This window comes from Balearica regulorum, chromosome 3, assembly GCF_011004875.1.
Source record: "Balearica regulorum gibbericeps isolate bBalReg1 chromosome 3, bBalReg1.pri, whole genome shotgun sequence".
NCBI lineage: Eukaryota > Metazoa > Chordata > Aves > Gruiformes > Gruidae > Balearica > Balearica regulorum.
Genome location: NC_046186.1, coordinates 102606542 through 102622240, shown reverse-complemented (window position 1 = coordinate 102622240; position 15699 = coordinate 102606542). Strand labels below are relative to the sequence as shown.

Here is a 15699-nt window from a genome sequence, read left to right as displayed (position 1 = left end):
TAATCTCTGGGAAGTTTGGGATTTCCAAAGCACCTACTGCTACAATCTGTGACAGTAATACAGACATTAATCACTGCATTAAGTAATCTCATGAAAAAGTCTGGTCTTCACCATCCCCAGTTTCAGGAGCTTCTCTGGTTGGAAAATTTTGTAACACATTTCATTTTGCAGTTTGTTGAGCTGACCTTTTAGTGAAAGCTCTTGCTGACAAGTAGTCTGATTTTATTTATTCTAGCTGGTTTTATTTCTTCTGGGGGATGCCACACTGCAGGTAGCCAACACATAAAATCTCCCTTCCAAAACCTTTATCTGTCAGCATGTTTCATGCAACATTATTTTGTTTGCAGTTACAGTCATTAAATAAGTTTTCTTGAAATGCAGAGACACCTATAAAAGTGAAAGTGACCAGTGTGGCAAACCAACTAAAAGACTTAAGGTAGCCAGCACACCACCTTGAGGCACAGATGCAAAACACAATATTTATTGTCTTAAAACCAACATCCTTACACCTGCCCCAGCACAGGGAGAACCTGACAGGAATCTGACAAGTTAAACCCTAGTTTTGCTGCACGCTACCCTCACGTGCCACTTTCCACTCAGTAGGGGAAAGCTGTTTTCTGGCATAAAGCTGAACTGTATAAATTCAGAGCACAGCGGCTCTATGATCCATCTTATCATCTCATTCTGACACCTGATGTTTTTTTCCAGATTGTTACTCAAAGCTCTGTATCTACACATGGTCAAGTATAACTCAAGTTAAAATCTTAAATCGTGTCACTTCTTAGTGCCTCTGTGTAGCCATCTGTAAAATAGGGATAATTACTTACTTCATTAAGGTGTGGTGTTTGTAAACTGTTTGAGAGTCTCAGATGAAAAGGACTTTCCTTGCAAAATGTAATTATAATATTATTATGCCAGAGGTAAGGCATAGGTCTGTGATTCCACATACAGTATTTAAATACAATTAGTTATCTATCAAATCAAGAATCTGTGCTATTTCTTCCCTCTCTCAGCTCCTGATCGTCTTACCATTATTAATCTGAGTAATCCTGACTCCAATGAATCTGCTCACGTACTCCTTCAGTAAGGTGTACAAGTAACAAAACAGCAACTCAAAAATAGTATCAATTCTCATTTATTTTTCACAACTTCCCCTGTTTGTAAGAGTCCTTAAGTTCTGGTGTCAGTTTTAAAGGGACACCTCCCTTCAACATTTCTGCAGGCACCCACTGGTACCAGAAGTACTAAAAGTACTTCTTTTCAGAATACACTTTTAAAAACGTGTATAATTTTAACTAAATGTAGTCTAAAGCAAAAATAATTTTGCAAATTGCCCATCAACTATGATGGGCAAGAGCATGTACGCATCATTTCTAATACTCACACCCTTCTTAAGCCTGGTGTGATCCATTCAACACCTCTTGGTAGCCCCAGCCTTCGTGATGGTACTCCTTGCTTCCTAGAGCGTGGTGCCCTCTCTGGCCCTTCTCTTTCTTACAGCAGACATCACATCTGCCAAGCACCAGGCATCCTGGGCATTTCACGTAGTTACCAACCGCCGCATTTCAAAATAACTTCAGGTTTTCTCCCGTTTGCTTTCCAGCGAGGCACGTGCGCAACGGCAGCACCAGGACTGTTTTTCCATCGCATGTCCTGCAGCAGCCTTCCGTGCAGCTGGAGGTGCAGGGATAACCACCCTTCTAGAAGCAAGGATCACACGGTGAGTGGGAGACAAAAAGGGCTAAAATGGGGAAAGAGGCTAAAACGGGGAAAGCAGGAGGAGTGAAGTTAGGGAGGGCTGGAGAAGAATCGATGCTGTAAGGCAATACTGAGGGAGACTGATGGGGGTTACAGAAGGGCAGATGAGGGGGGACAGGGAAGCAGGGTGGCACCCTGCCCACGTATAGGAGGGCTGGAAGGGGGAACGCGGGAGCTTCAAGGCCCACGCGTGCAAAGCCTGCCTTAGCGCCGCTCCCTACGCACTCCGTCCCACCCCGAGTCCTTCTGGGGGTGCTCCCCCCCAGCCCCGGGCTACCGCCGCGCCTCCTTCCCGGCCGCGCTGCCCCGCCGGGCGCTGGGCTCGCCCCCGCGCGGCTCCCTCCCGCCCGCCGCGGGCCGGGCCGGGCCGACACGTGCGCGGAGCCCAACAGCGGGTCGCGGCCGGCCCGGGCCCCGCGCCGACACGCGCGGCGGGAGGGGCGGGGAAAGGGCCGGTTCCCCCCGGCGGGGAGGCGGGAGCGGACGGGACGGGGGAGAAGAGGAAAGCACCCAACGCCGGGCAGCTCTGCCCTCCTCGGGAGGGCTGCAGCCGGCACCCGCCCGGATTGGCAGGAGCCTGTGCCCTCCTCTTCCTCTCTCCTTTTCCCTCCTCCGCGGGGTGGGTTTCAGCCCTCCTCCTTCCTTGGGGAGGGGGGAACAGTTTAAAAAAAAAAAAAAAAAAGAAAAGAAAGAAAAACATAGAGAAAGAGAAAAGAAATCCCAAGTCGCGTCCCCGACGTCTCCGGGCCGCAGCGGCCGCCCCACATTCCTGGCATTCCTGGGCCGTGACTCCCCGCGCCGCCCCGGCCCCAGCCCAGCCCCGGCCCCGCCGCCTCCGGCTCGCCCGCCCGCCCGCCCGCCGGCCCCGCTCGCCCCCGCGGGACACCAGTCCCCTCCCTCCCGCCCTGCCTCCCTCCTTCCCGCACCCCGCGGGCGGCAGCAGGAGCTCAGGGCGCCTCGGCCCCCCGCGCCGCCACCGGCGGCCCCAGCTCCCGGCCACCCCGCCGAAATTCCCCGCGGTGGCCGGGCCGGGGCGGCGGGAGCGGGTCTCCCTCCCCACCGCCCCCGGGGAGCGGCCCGCCGCGCTCCCAGCCCGCTTCGGGTCCCGCCGGCAGCCGCCGTCTTCCGGGCCGGGACAGCCGCCTCCCACGGGAGCGCACAAAGCCGGAGCCGCCGCGCTGCCCGGGCGGCCGCCGAGCAGGTAAGGAGCCGCCGAGTTTGCTCGAGTTTGGGCTGGGGCGCGTCCCCGCGCCTATCATCCGCCCGCGCTGACTTTGAAACAATCTGAGTTACGCCTTTTACTCCGTGTGTGCGATAGGCAATATTTGTGTAAGGCTCCTTATGCTCTGCAATGTGCAATTACAGCTCAGCGACGTATACGCTGCTGTTTGTAAATGAGGAAAATAGCAAAGCTTGGATTGCAAATGCCAGGCAGTGACCTGCGATAAAGGAGTCTCGGACAGTCGATCCAGCCTGTGAATTTAATCTGCTAGACGCTCAGATAACATGGCATTTGTATAATCAAGAGGTATTTGTAAATAGCTAGGAAAGGGCTCTCTCCTGGGCTGCTCGTATTTACACCGCGGCATGCCTGTGTTTGTCTTCCCCCCGCCCAGGGGTTTACCTTGTTCTTTGTTAGTTACAGTCAAGCCTAAACTGGCCGTTCGTCTTCGGCAAATATGTAACGCCGAGTTATGCAGAAGAGATCGCAGCGAGGCAGGGAAGAATGACATCTGCTCTCATTTCTGATGTGGCAAAGTCAATGAATTTTTAAGATCTCAAACTAGCTCTCTTTATTGGAGTGTGTTTGGGACAAGCGTTACATAATGTATGTGTGGTATGTGGATATAATGTGTGCTGGAGCTTTCCTATAGAGAACGTTTTATCTCTGCTTTGCACAAAATAATCATATGTTGCCATTATAAGCATCTCTTTGGCTGTTTGTAACTTTAACAAGGTGGGAACAGTGACCGGTAAAGGCTTAGATTCAGTGTGTGTTGCCCAAAAAGTTTACTGTAACTTTTGGCACATACCTTGAAATACTTTTACTAGAAGCCAGTTCTTTTTTTTTTATTAAGCTTCATGCAGGTAATCACTACTGGGTTTGGTTATTATGAAAGCACTGTTATATACCGAAGTTCTTTAGAGTTTGGAAAAATATACCTATAAAATGGCTCCCCCCAAATCACAAGTCACCACCTGCCAACTTCTATATTATGAGAGAAGATAGTCAGGTCGTTTTGGGGAGAGGAGAGGCAGTCCCAGCAGGGACTGCTCTCTGGTTATCCAGCTGAGAATGTCCTATCAAATATGAGTGACAAAATACAGATTATACAGCTTTTGCTCTTGCCCTCTGGGGGGTCTGTAGCTGACATCTACTTGTTACATGGTGTAAAATAAAGCGTGTGTTGATATTATAGTAATGCAAATAAGCTTTAGGCCCTGTTCTGTTATTGGCAGTACTTTCTTGAACTTTTTTGTTTCTTTAAGAGGCTGTGCCAGAGTTGCTTACAGGCAGAGGGCACTTGTGTGTATCTTATGGGTCATGATAGAAAACTTGGGAGCTTTGCAAACCTACGGTTTGAAGCACAGCCCATCAGCTAAAAGGTAGTCCCCAAAATCTGTGGCAGAGCTTGTGGCCGTCAACTCTGCCACTGCATTTGTGTGTGAGAAGCTCGAAAGCACGACTGACTCAATGCAACCTCAGAGGATCTAGTGGTGCAGATCAAGGCCAGAGCGAGGACTGCAGGACTGATCTCAGTACTGAGCAAACTGAGCTTTTGTATGTACATTATATTTACAGTTTTAAACGTGTCTTTTAAATGTTTCTGTAATAGTAGCAAAAGTAGCTTTGGTGCAGTGTTGTTCATGAGGGTTAACTAGCAACCAGTGTTAGTACTAATGACTGACTTTTTTCCTGGTCATTCTTGTCCAGCAGAAGCCCATGAGTCAGTTATTGTAACTTAGGTATGGAATGGCTGTGTATGAAATACATCTGCTTTTGTGCACTTAGCAAATTGACTTGGCCACAAGTGGTTCCTCCACTGTTGGAGAAAGTGTTTAATATTAAAAAAAAAAAAAAAAGTTGTCTATGTACTTCTGGTAAATCTATGGTTTCCTTTTTCTATGTTTGTTTGGCACCACTACAGCCAGAGGGGCTGCTCTTGATTCTGTTTGTCTTCATATCCAGCGAGGCTGTGTTTGATTAAATGTTACTTAAGTAGCTCATTTTAATCTGGATTTAAGTTTAGCATAGATATATGCAGCGTGAAAAGTGTACTTGAATTCCAGCTCCTCAGCTGGAAGCAGGTCTTTCCCTGTTGCAAGGGTTAGTCAGCTGAGGGGGTTTTATAAACTGCTGGTAGTATACAAAAGGTAAAAAATTTTCAGCAGGCAGTACTGCCCAGTAGCGTGTGGGTCCTAGTCCTGCAAAGACCCACTCATGTGCTTAAATTCACATTCATGAATAACGCTTTTGAAACCACGGAGTTTCTTTTATATACATAATAATAAACATGTATACAAGTCTTTGCAGGAGCCAGGCTATAATACTTAGTATGCAATGTATTTATGCATGTCTATCCAGCTCAATTACAAGAAGATTTCAAATAAAGGCTTAATTTTTATGCTGAGCAGATGCCATAGAAGTCTTTTTTTACGTTTAAGTCCACTGTGAAGTGCAGTCTGCCTTGGCCTATTACACTTTGTGGAGTTCCACTGGAACAGCTCCTGATCTTTGAAAACAAACCATTACCTTGTAGATGTTCCTCCTGTGAAGAGTATGCCTGTGCACAAGATTCTCTGAAATTTTATGTGAAAAGGTCTACTTCTGTTTTTTCTATCTACTGGTTCTCTATTCAGACATGCTGTGAAAGCTGTTGTCTCCATCTCTTATATTTAAAAAAAAAAAAAACCACTAAAAAAAAATTAAAGACTAGATCCTAAAAGAACTAAGGTAGACTTGAGCTGAAGTCCAAGATCACGATAAAAGTATGATTTTGGTTCCACTGTCTAGCCCCTATCCTCCTGCGCCTAGTGCAGGAGACTCAAAACTCAGTGGGCATTTGTAGCTGCTTCTGGTTGTGCGAGATCCAGTCTGTGTCCAGAGCGACTGTAGCCTGTCCTGTGGGGTGCCCATCTTCTGCTTAAGGCCTTCTGGCTTACTGTGCATTTGGAGCTGAAGAGGTGATCTGTGAGGAGACATCTCACACGCTCTGAAGAAATAGGGTTCCTCTCAAATGTGGAAATAGCCCCAGGAACAGGAACTGCCATCCATGACTCTTCCCCTTTCCTCTGGGCTGTAGGAGGCAGTGAGAACTCTGGAGTGTGAAAGAATCGATGAGTTTAATGTCCAAGTGTCCCAAAACTGACATTTAGGTGCTCTATCAGGTTATGGGAGTTTTGTTGACTTGGTCTTCATCTCTTTTGTGAAATAGTGTGATTTTGAGGCAGTAACACTACACCTTTATTTTTGGGTTGTGTGCATTATTGGGATCGCTATTTTCTTTTTTCCTGTCTCTTGATAGTATTGGGCTTGACTATCCGGTCTTTGGGGATTGTTTATTTTCTTTCACTGTAAAGCTACCTGACAAAATGGAGCTTCTGATTGAAACTTCTGGATAGTTTTGTAATAATAAGCAACCACAATGCAAAATTTGAGCTTGCTGAAAATTTTTAAGCTAAAAGATGTAACAACGTACAGCTTATCTTAAATATATGAGGAATCAAAATTGGTTTTGACGTTATTATTTTTTGGATGAAAATCAGATTTGGCTTTCCTTGTTAAATGCGTACACGTTATCCTTTTCTTCTGCTTGTACCTCTTCTGTTTAAATAAACCTTTAGGTAATTTTAATCTGTTTATTCACAGTTGATGCTTTTGTAGGCAAGAAATCTCAGTATTGGTTTTACTGATTCCTTTAAGATAGCACACTTTGAGCTATTGTTCATTTGAATTAATGAGAATGATTTTCACTAGCTAAATCTGTTGGTTTTTACTTGTTAATGTATAATGGAATACATTTTTAAAGCAAACTTGCTGAGTTCAAGGATGACTTCATGTGAATGTTTAAAGGATTAGGAGCATTTTAATTTCATTGTCTTCAACTTTCAATGTCCATGCATAATATAATGGAATTTGGCTCAGTTTTAGTGAATTGGAAAGATTAGATTGTAGTCAAATAAAGATAATGTAACTATGCAAATGCAATGCCTTCCCTTCTGAACAATGTTCGTTGGTATTTTTAGCTTTAGACGCAGTGGAAAGTAAAGAAGGCTTTAAGATTGCTCTTTACAGTACTTTTCAAGGTCAGCAAATTAATGCTAAAAGTGCCATCATGTAAGATTACTCTTTAAAGTGTTTATCGAGGTCAACAAATCAATGCTAAAAGTGCCACCTGGAATTAAGGACACAAGACTATGATGCAACACAAAGCATGTAAAAGGAACATTGTTTTAAAATATTATAAATTTTCCCCCTATTATTGCTGCCCTAATAAGCAGTTGTACATATTATAGTCAACTATATACGAGGAACTTCTGAAAATACCTGAGGGACTTAAACTTAGCATTAATTAAGCATAAATTCAGCTAACATTAAGAAGGTTTTCCAACCAAAGGATTTTTCTGAAGAGAGTCAGGTATGTCACATGTTAGATGGATGATGTCCTGGGAAGAAGAGAACACCCACCCACAGCCCCCCTCTGATGTCCTGTAGTCATTGTGACAGTCTTGTGTTCTGCTCACGTGAAGAGTTTAGGTACTGAGCTTTGCTCAACACCGAGCAAGTCTTTTGGAAACTACAATTCTACTTTCTAGTTCTCAAAAAGTGTACTTTTTCTTATGACTAAGAATACTTTTGTGTGTGTGCGTCGGTAACAATGTAAACCTTAAATTACCATGTGATGTAGAAACAACTCTGAAAAGAGGGTGGTGAAACATGTATGTTGGTGATCTAATAAACTAGATGAATGATGGTGTGCCAAAACTTGCTAATGATGCAAAAGTATTTGGATTAGGCAAGATTGAAGAAGACTGAGAAATTGTAAAGGGAATCCAAGAAAGCTGGGTAAAAGGGAAGCATAGCAGATGATGTTGATAAATTCAAGAATATGCATGTTAGAGGGAATAATCAAATTACTTGTTCATGTTAGTGGATTGTAAATTAACTGTATTAAGGTGAGGAGAAAGATTTCAACAGTGTTTTATTTGAACTTGTGCATCTCCTTAATGCTTAGCATTGGGCAGAAAAAAATAATGCCACAGTCACGCAATAGTGTGTTAATAACACAAAGAACATTATTAAACTGGTGTTCATATTCACCTGGAATAATCAATTTGTGATCTCCCATCAAAGAAGAGAGACTGGAAAATATTCAGATGAAGTTGAACTGAAAATATTAGTGAAGCTTTGTTTTAAGGATGTCAATTAGAGGAGGTAGGGTATATACGTGCAAAATAATGTTTGGCCATTAATAAGTAACAATTCCATTACCCTTTGATACAATGACTAGTTATAGGGAGTAGTTTGAAAGACACATGTATATACTACCCCTAAAATCACTATGTTTTAAAAAACACAAGTGATTGTAATACTTACAGCCAAAGGAGAGCATATAAACCAAGGTCCTGGTAGGATGAAAAAGAAAAGTGAATGGTTCCTATGGTCGGGAAGAATAGTCACAGCTACAGCTGAAGGGATGTTAACTGTGATGCTCTAGGGCATAAATCAACAGTATCTGACAGAGATTAAGAAATTTACCTTAGGACAGATCATGCTGTTGGTGTCTGCTGTGATATTTCATATCTTTTCTTCTGGTAAGCTGCAGTTAGAAACAGGGTATCGGGCTGATGATTTGACCCACAGTGGCAATTGAATTTTCTGTATTGTACTGTGAATGATGGTGGCTTTAATTAAATAGTGGTGGAATAGAAAGATTTCTTTTTTCTGTATGTTCAAGCTTTCTAACTTGGGCTTCAACTCTTTAACACAATAAAGTTTGATGTTTTAATTTACTGAGACATGCTCTGCTGCGGCCTGGACTGGCTCATAGAAGAACAGGAATTATGATTAGACTTCATTTAAAAGGCAGTTAGCATTGGTATCTATTATTAATCAATTTGGTTATGATGATCAATGATTTCTAGTATGTGTTTTAATGGACAAGGAGTATTTTGTAATTTGTGTAGTTGATACAAATATTTTTGTAACAGAATGATAGTTTGTGTGTCTGACTATGACAGATAGATGAACCAGTTTCTGGAGGTAACTAGATCCTCTGTAACTTAGAGGGTATTTCAAAGAACATATAGCATACCAACACCATGGAATTCTTGCACATCTATAGACTGTAAATGTTAACCTGTTGCAGAAGAGGAAGTGGGAAAAATTGATTTAGTGATAGGCACCGTGACTGATGTAATAACGCCTCATCTTAACAGATTAGCGTATGTAGGGTATAATACAGTTAAGCTTTGTCTGTAGAAGTTTCAGAAGGCTATACTGTAACCCAAGGTATAAAAAGCAAAGTGTTTTGCAACTTTTAGGTGTTCTGACCAACCAGAATGAGCTGTCTTACAGGCTGCCTGGCAGCTATCTACAAAATAAAATGTGGACTGATTTTCTGACTTCCCCGTTGAAAAGGCTAAAGCTATTTTGAAGGTAGCCTTGCACAGCTTTTCTGAACACAGAAAATAACATTAATGGGAAGGCCCTCATTTGTGAAGATGCAAAAAAGTGATGCCCTCTTTTGGGACTCCATCCTTGGAACATTGGGCTCAATTCCAAGCATAGCTATCTGAAGGACACTGGGTAGGGCCTTAGCCCAGGAGAAGTTGGCTGTGTAGTAGAAGCGCGAGGTTACCAGTAGTTGTTTTAACTTGTGTTTGTGCAATTCTTTCTTGTTTTTACAACTGAGAAAATAGTTTGCATTCCTCAGGTTTTTTAGATTAGCTCTTATCATGGAACTCCCTCTTTTGAGAGGAGGCATTCACTACCTTGTAGATAAAATGCCTTTAGCTTTTTATTGATGATGATGATTAAGCTAGGTTTTTGGACAAGCCTGGGCAAAATCAGGAGACTTTGCCAATCAGAGATTCAACTAATAGAAGCCAGATCCCATTTTTGATGTCTACCGCTACATGCCATTTTCATTTCGACCCCTTCCCTCAGCACTTTCATTTGTTCTTTCAATGTAAAACTGTATCCTGCTTTTAGTGGAAATCCTGCATTTTTTGAGTATGTGATATGTAGTCCTTATCTCAGGTGCTTTAAAAGCGAGACGATGTGTAAAGGAATTTCTACACAAAACTTTGTGCCTGTTGTTTACCATGTCAGAGGGAGAGAATAGGGAAAAGCAATATATCCAGTGCCCTAATTCACCTTGTGCTGAGGAAGTGTAAAACTTCTGATGCCTTCAGTGGGAGCAGGTTATGAAAGTCCTACCCTAAATATAGAAAAGAGAGATTTCCAAGAAAATCTGACTTTTCCCTTAAGAGCTTTCTGAAATGCTCAATGTGAACAGACCTGCCTCAGGAGGAAGAACCCTGATGAGCTTTAGGGGAGATGGAAATTTATTTCAAAGGTCCTGGAAAACAGGCATCTGAAATGATCATTGTTTTTTGTTTTGTTTTTTCTTGGTTGGCATACTTTAAGAGCTACTGACTAGGATTGGTGTCTGTTTCCATTCTTCATAGTGTTGTGAAGATGCAGTCTGTTTAGGAAAATGCTTTGGTCAGCTTGCCAGATAAAGAAGTTGGCTGCTAACTTGAGGGCATGGCTGATGCAGTCTTCTGCTGGTAGGCAGACATATTGACAGATTTCAGAGCTCTGGTATGTTCCGAATGGAGGGTGAACAGGGCAAGTTTCTGCTTGTGAACAAAACAACTCCTGTAGACATATTTGAGTAAAGGTCCTGTGATTTCTTGCAGCTTTGCCAAGACTGTGTTGTGGGAATCTGTGATGGCAGAGGAAGCTAAATCACTGTATTGATACTTATGTGCTGCTGCTTCCCACTTTGTTGTGGCTCTTTCTGAGAACAGAGGAAGGCAATGACAGGTTTTCTTGCAAGTTTTCTTACATGCGTCCATGTTCCTCTTGGTAGCTTGGTGCCCCAAAGTGTGTTTGTGCATAGCGGGAAGTCTTGTTTGTAAAACAGAACTAAAATATTGCAGGAGAGCATTATTGAGGCAGGTTAGCATTTAGTATCCAAATACTAAGTATGTTCATTGCTAGTAATTTCACTTCCATTTTTTTTATTTTTAATAACTTTCTGACAAGCTGGAAATAAAAGCTGCCATTTAAACATGAAAGTTATTTTTGCTTGTTACATATTTTAGGGCTTTGGTATACAGTTTAATGTTTCATACTACTTAATGTTATGCAGAGAAAAGTATTCAAATAAATAGAATGCTGGATATGTTGAGTTAGATTTAATTTAATGATTAATGATTTTAATTCCTTTCTGCATTAGTAGAATGTGCTGGGAGCTTTATAAATAGCAGAAGGCATAATATGTGTCTTGAATTACAATCTAAGGAAGAGGACAAGAAATGGTTTGGTGCAATAGGCAAATGGTGTGTTGGGGAGACCTGACAAGTATCTGAGGATCTTGGTTTCTTTGGTCGTAGCCTGCCCTCTATAGCTGGTTCATTTCTCAGAAGTTTTTCTGGTTTCTGTGTTTAATTGGTAAATTGTCATAAGCATGTGCATTTAAATATGCAAACTCAGGAAGGCACATTTCCTGCAAATTTACAGCTCAGTAATTAAGGGACAGTTGTTCCACCTCAGGACCTGACCTTATGAAGTGATGAGCATTTCCCTGGAGCTGGAATGGAGGGAGGCATGTTCAAGGAGGATGCAGCAGGATTATGAGATCTTCTTTACTTGTTATGTGTTAGGTTTGCTCTAGCTCTTCTTTTTGTTCTTTGTTACTGGTATAGTAACCTAAAACAGTTACTCACAGAACAGCTCTGAGCTTTTGTAGTATATATTTGCATAGAACTCTTCACTGCTGAAAGCATAAATGATTAATGTGTGTAGGATGTGCTTTTAAAAAACATTAAACCTTGCCTAATGATGGCCCAGTTGTACATCAGAAGAAACAAAGGGGTTTATCCAGAGAGACCGATACATTCTTACAGTTTTCCTAGAAGCTGACTTAGATATGAAGATTGCCACCCATGCACTAATTGATCTGTCAAAACATCTGACAAGGGGTAGGTACACATGGGAGACAATTAGTCATTTTGTTCTGTTAGTCAGTAATGTCAACTTCTGTTGATGTTATATAAGATTTCTTTCCGACTTTTGTATTTTCAGCTTGTGGTACAACAGAAGTTTGTTAACATGTAGCTTAACTTTCGCATTAGCTTCACGTGTCTTTGACAAGTACTGCTAACTCTCTGCATACAGCTGTGAAATTTTGCACTTCCCCCCCTTCCCCGAGTAATACACTGAAATAGTTGTGAGTAGCAGGACTGTGAGCTTGCAGTAATACAATAAGTTCCATGCAAGTAAATCTGTTAAATGAATGGGGCATTCAGCTAACTTCAGAAAACACTCTGCACTGTTAAATACCACTTAATTTTGCTTTCTCTGTTCTCCTAAGTAGTGTGGATTTATAATGTAATTTAATTTATTTTTTACTTGGGATGAAATCAGGGCAAATGCATTTCTCAATCTCTTCATGTTTTGTGTTGCAATCAAACAGAGCGATGGAAGATATGACAATGACAGGGAAGGATATCCTCAATCATTCTGATATTTTCTTAGGATGAAAAAATGGACTTGTGCGTGGTTATCTTAAAAAGGCTTTTTGCCACAGCCTGAGAGAGCTGTAGCTGCAGTTTGGAGAGTAGAACCTGTTAGTTTTGTTGAGTGCCTTTTACAAAAGTTAAAATATGGAAATGAAAATAAAATAACTTTTAAAACTTACATGTTGAAAAAGACCCTTTGGTAATAGAGGGAATAAAATAATTTTATAAAATTAAGGCAGAATCTAGATTGTTTATTAGGGAAACCTTCCTGATAATGAACTCTATGATTTATTGTATTAATATCTCAGGAATAGTAGCTCTGTTGTGGGGACCACATTAAAATTACTCTAGACAGTCCACTAGAGTGTTCAGTGAAGAGTCTATGTCTCTGTCAGAAAAATGGAAAAGGTTCTGGCTTTGTAATCAGATAGGTCGCTTTCTTCATAGTGGTTTGAAATAATAAAATATTTTAAAAATTAAAAACATGTGACATTAGCTCCAGTAATTGTTATTTTTCTGCAGCTCTATTAAGGATGCTCTATTTTTGTACTTGGGCATTTAATACGTGTTTTTTTAGGAAAGAATCTGATCAAACAGTAGTATAAAACCAGTCCAGAGATCTTTATGTAGATAGTTTTGGCAGTATAGTGTTTTGGCACCTTCATTCGCCAAATGATCTCCTTTGCAATATTTCATACCTTTGTATCTGCGCTTTGATATGTGCTTCATTTGCTTTATCCTGAGCCGTTTGACAGGCTATATATTCATTCACTCATGTATATTTCTGTTGCGGCTATGGCTGTCTTGAGGGTGATGTCCCAGCTAGTTTCATGGTAGCTACGTTGGATGTTTTGTACACCAGGTTTCATCAGACATCATCAGGCCTGCTCTCTACAACATGTTTTAAGCAAGGTGCTAAATTCATCTCATGGAGAACCAGTGTGGATAGGAAGTGTTTGTGTGATGACTTAAATGTGGGTTTCCTCCACTGCTGTCTCGGTGAAGTTATTTTACTGGCATGCATGGTGATCTTTGTGTACAGGGGTCAAACCTAGAAGAATTTGATCAGTGTAACAAACTGATTGTGCTGGGTATCAAGTGCTAACTGCAGCGGAAGGGACTGAGCACCAAACAGTGCAGAATCTGGTCTGGATGATGTTCTCAGTGTTGAGTGTTTTATTAAGTCTTTATGCATCAAGTCCTCTGCCTATTAAGAAAAGAGAATGAGGAGAGCTTGAAATGTTTGGTGTGGGTTTTTTTTTTTTTAGTTTTGTTTTGCTTTTTAAGATGTAATATATTTCTCATCCCCATAATGGTAGAGAAATATAGGAAAGGCAAATGAAGTTTATAAAATATCAAAGGTATATGGCTTAAGAGTAGTTCTGTCAACTGATTAAAATTATTAATCTGTAGTCTCCCAAATGTGATGTACTTTATTACAGGCTGCGTATGATTGCATTATGTATATCGCCACAACCATTGTTGCATTTTGCATTGGAAGAGTGATGTCTAGACATGGCTGTAAGCTTTACTTCTGTAGTTTATATCTCTCAGGAGTTGGAAATGTGTCATACAATGAAAAGGTCTCTTTGTATTTAGAAGACTTTGAAATACTGGAATCAATTACAGTATTTTATTGCAGTATTTGTCTGTATATGCCTTTAAAGACTACATGTCAGGTCTTTTGTGTTGTATTTTCAGTGATCTGTATACTTTCATCTCTTCCTGACTTAAGGAATATGGCAATGCATAGTGGTTCTCATGATCCAGTGGAAGTGTAAGCAGAAGACATTATCAAGTATGTGGAAGCGGTTCATGTACTCAGTTTGTTGCAATGTAGATGCGTTAGCTCATGAACAGCGAGAACTTTACAAGGACGAACTGCAAGGTCAGAGGAAATTGAAAACAAAAGAACGCCCAATTGCCATGTCTGGTAAGGCTGAGCACTGATTACTCTGTCCTTGTCCTGCCAGGATCATGATAACTGTGTCTTATGTCCCCTGACCAGGTAGACTGTAAAACATTGGTAACTGAGACTTGGTTGGGTTAAATTCAGACCTCTTCCTGGAGATAGTTATGGAGCAGTGTAATTAGACAAAAGGGACTCAGAGTCTTACGCGAAAGAAGCCACTGCAATCCACACAGATTCTAAGAGACGAAAGGTTAAGTGTTGCAGTTGGGTACATACTGGCATTGTTACACAGCTCGCATTTTTGTGTTACACGCTAGGAGAACAGAAATTACAGCTCAGTTATTCAAGACTTTAGTAAATCTAGTTAATACCTCATACTTCTGACACATCTGTCAATGTGATGTCGTGATTATTTACCTTGGCACTGTAAGCTCCAAGCAGGAACTCCAGTTGGTGAGCACTGCATCCCAAAGCCTCTAGCATATGCTTGCTGGTCCCACTGCCACCGGCGTAACCTGCAGCCCTGCTAACCAAACTAGAGTGTGCATGTGAGTAGAGATTTGCAGAATCAGGACATCAGTTTGTAAAAGGAAATTGCATTTCCAAAGGTGAGTGCGTAAAAGGGGTCAGTAACTCTTGACAGCTTTTTGCAAGGTAAGTTCTGTTGTATTAAACCTGGAGGATTATTACTTGCAAAGTCAATTGCTGTGATTTTATTTTAAAACAAAAAGCTGTAGTGATAAGACTGATGTGCTTAACCTGAGTTCTTTTAGCACACTTTTTTAGCTAGATCTGGGAATAAGTAAACGCCTAAAATAATCTCTGCTTTTGTCATCTCTTTGGTAGTGTGCTTGCTTCCTGTGTTATGAAAGTCATCGTTAGATTAGCTGTGTTTAAGCTTCCTGTCTCAACAGGGTTTTTTTCCATTATTTTTACAATCTTTTTCAGGAGGTACTGATATCATGTTTCTGTAATAAAGGTTTCACTTAAATTATGTTATTGCATTTTTTTCCTGTTGGGATTATTCATGTTTTTCTCTCCACTTTCTTTACTTTGTCTAAAATAGCTTTCTAACTCTGATATTTTCTCAGATTTTTTTTTTTTTTTTAATGGCAGATGCTATTATGATAACATGTAGGCTAAGAAAGTGTAATACTACTTCTGTCTGGAATTGGTGCTCTTCAATAATTTGTACAAAAAGCTGAATAATCTGTTTAGCTGTATCACTTCTTATTCTCGCTCTGAAGGACCTCAGGCTTTTAAATGAACTTCTA

General features: G+C 41.3%; 1 protein-coding gene across 1 annotated transcript in view; it reads left to right on the top strand.

Moving 5' to 3' along the window:
* Positions 1–2486: 2486 nt before the first annotated feature.
* PTPN14 (protein tyrosine phosphatase non-receptor type 14) overlaps positions 2487–15699 on the top strand; it is a 114330-nt gene continuing 101117 nt past the window's right edge. Inside the window, exon 1 of the mRNA XM_075749245.1 lies at positions 2487–2959. The gene's annotated coding sequence lies outside the window, so the exon portion shown is untranslated. The remainder of the gene's footprint in view (positions 2960–15699) is intronic.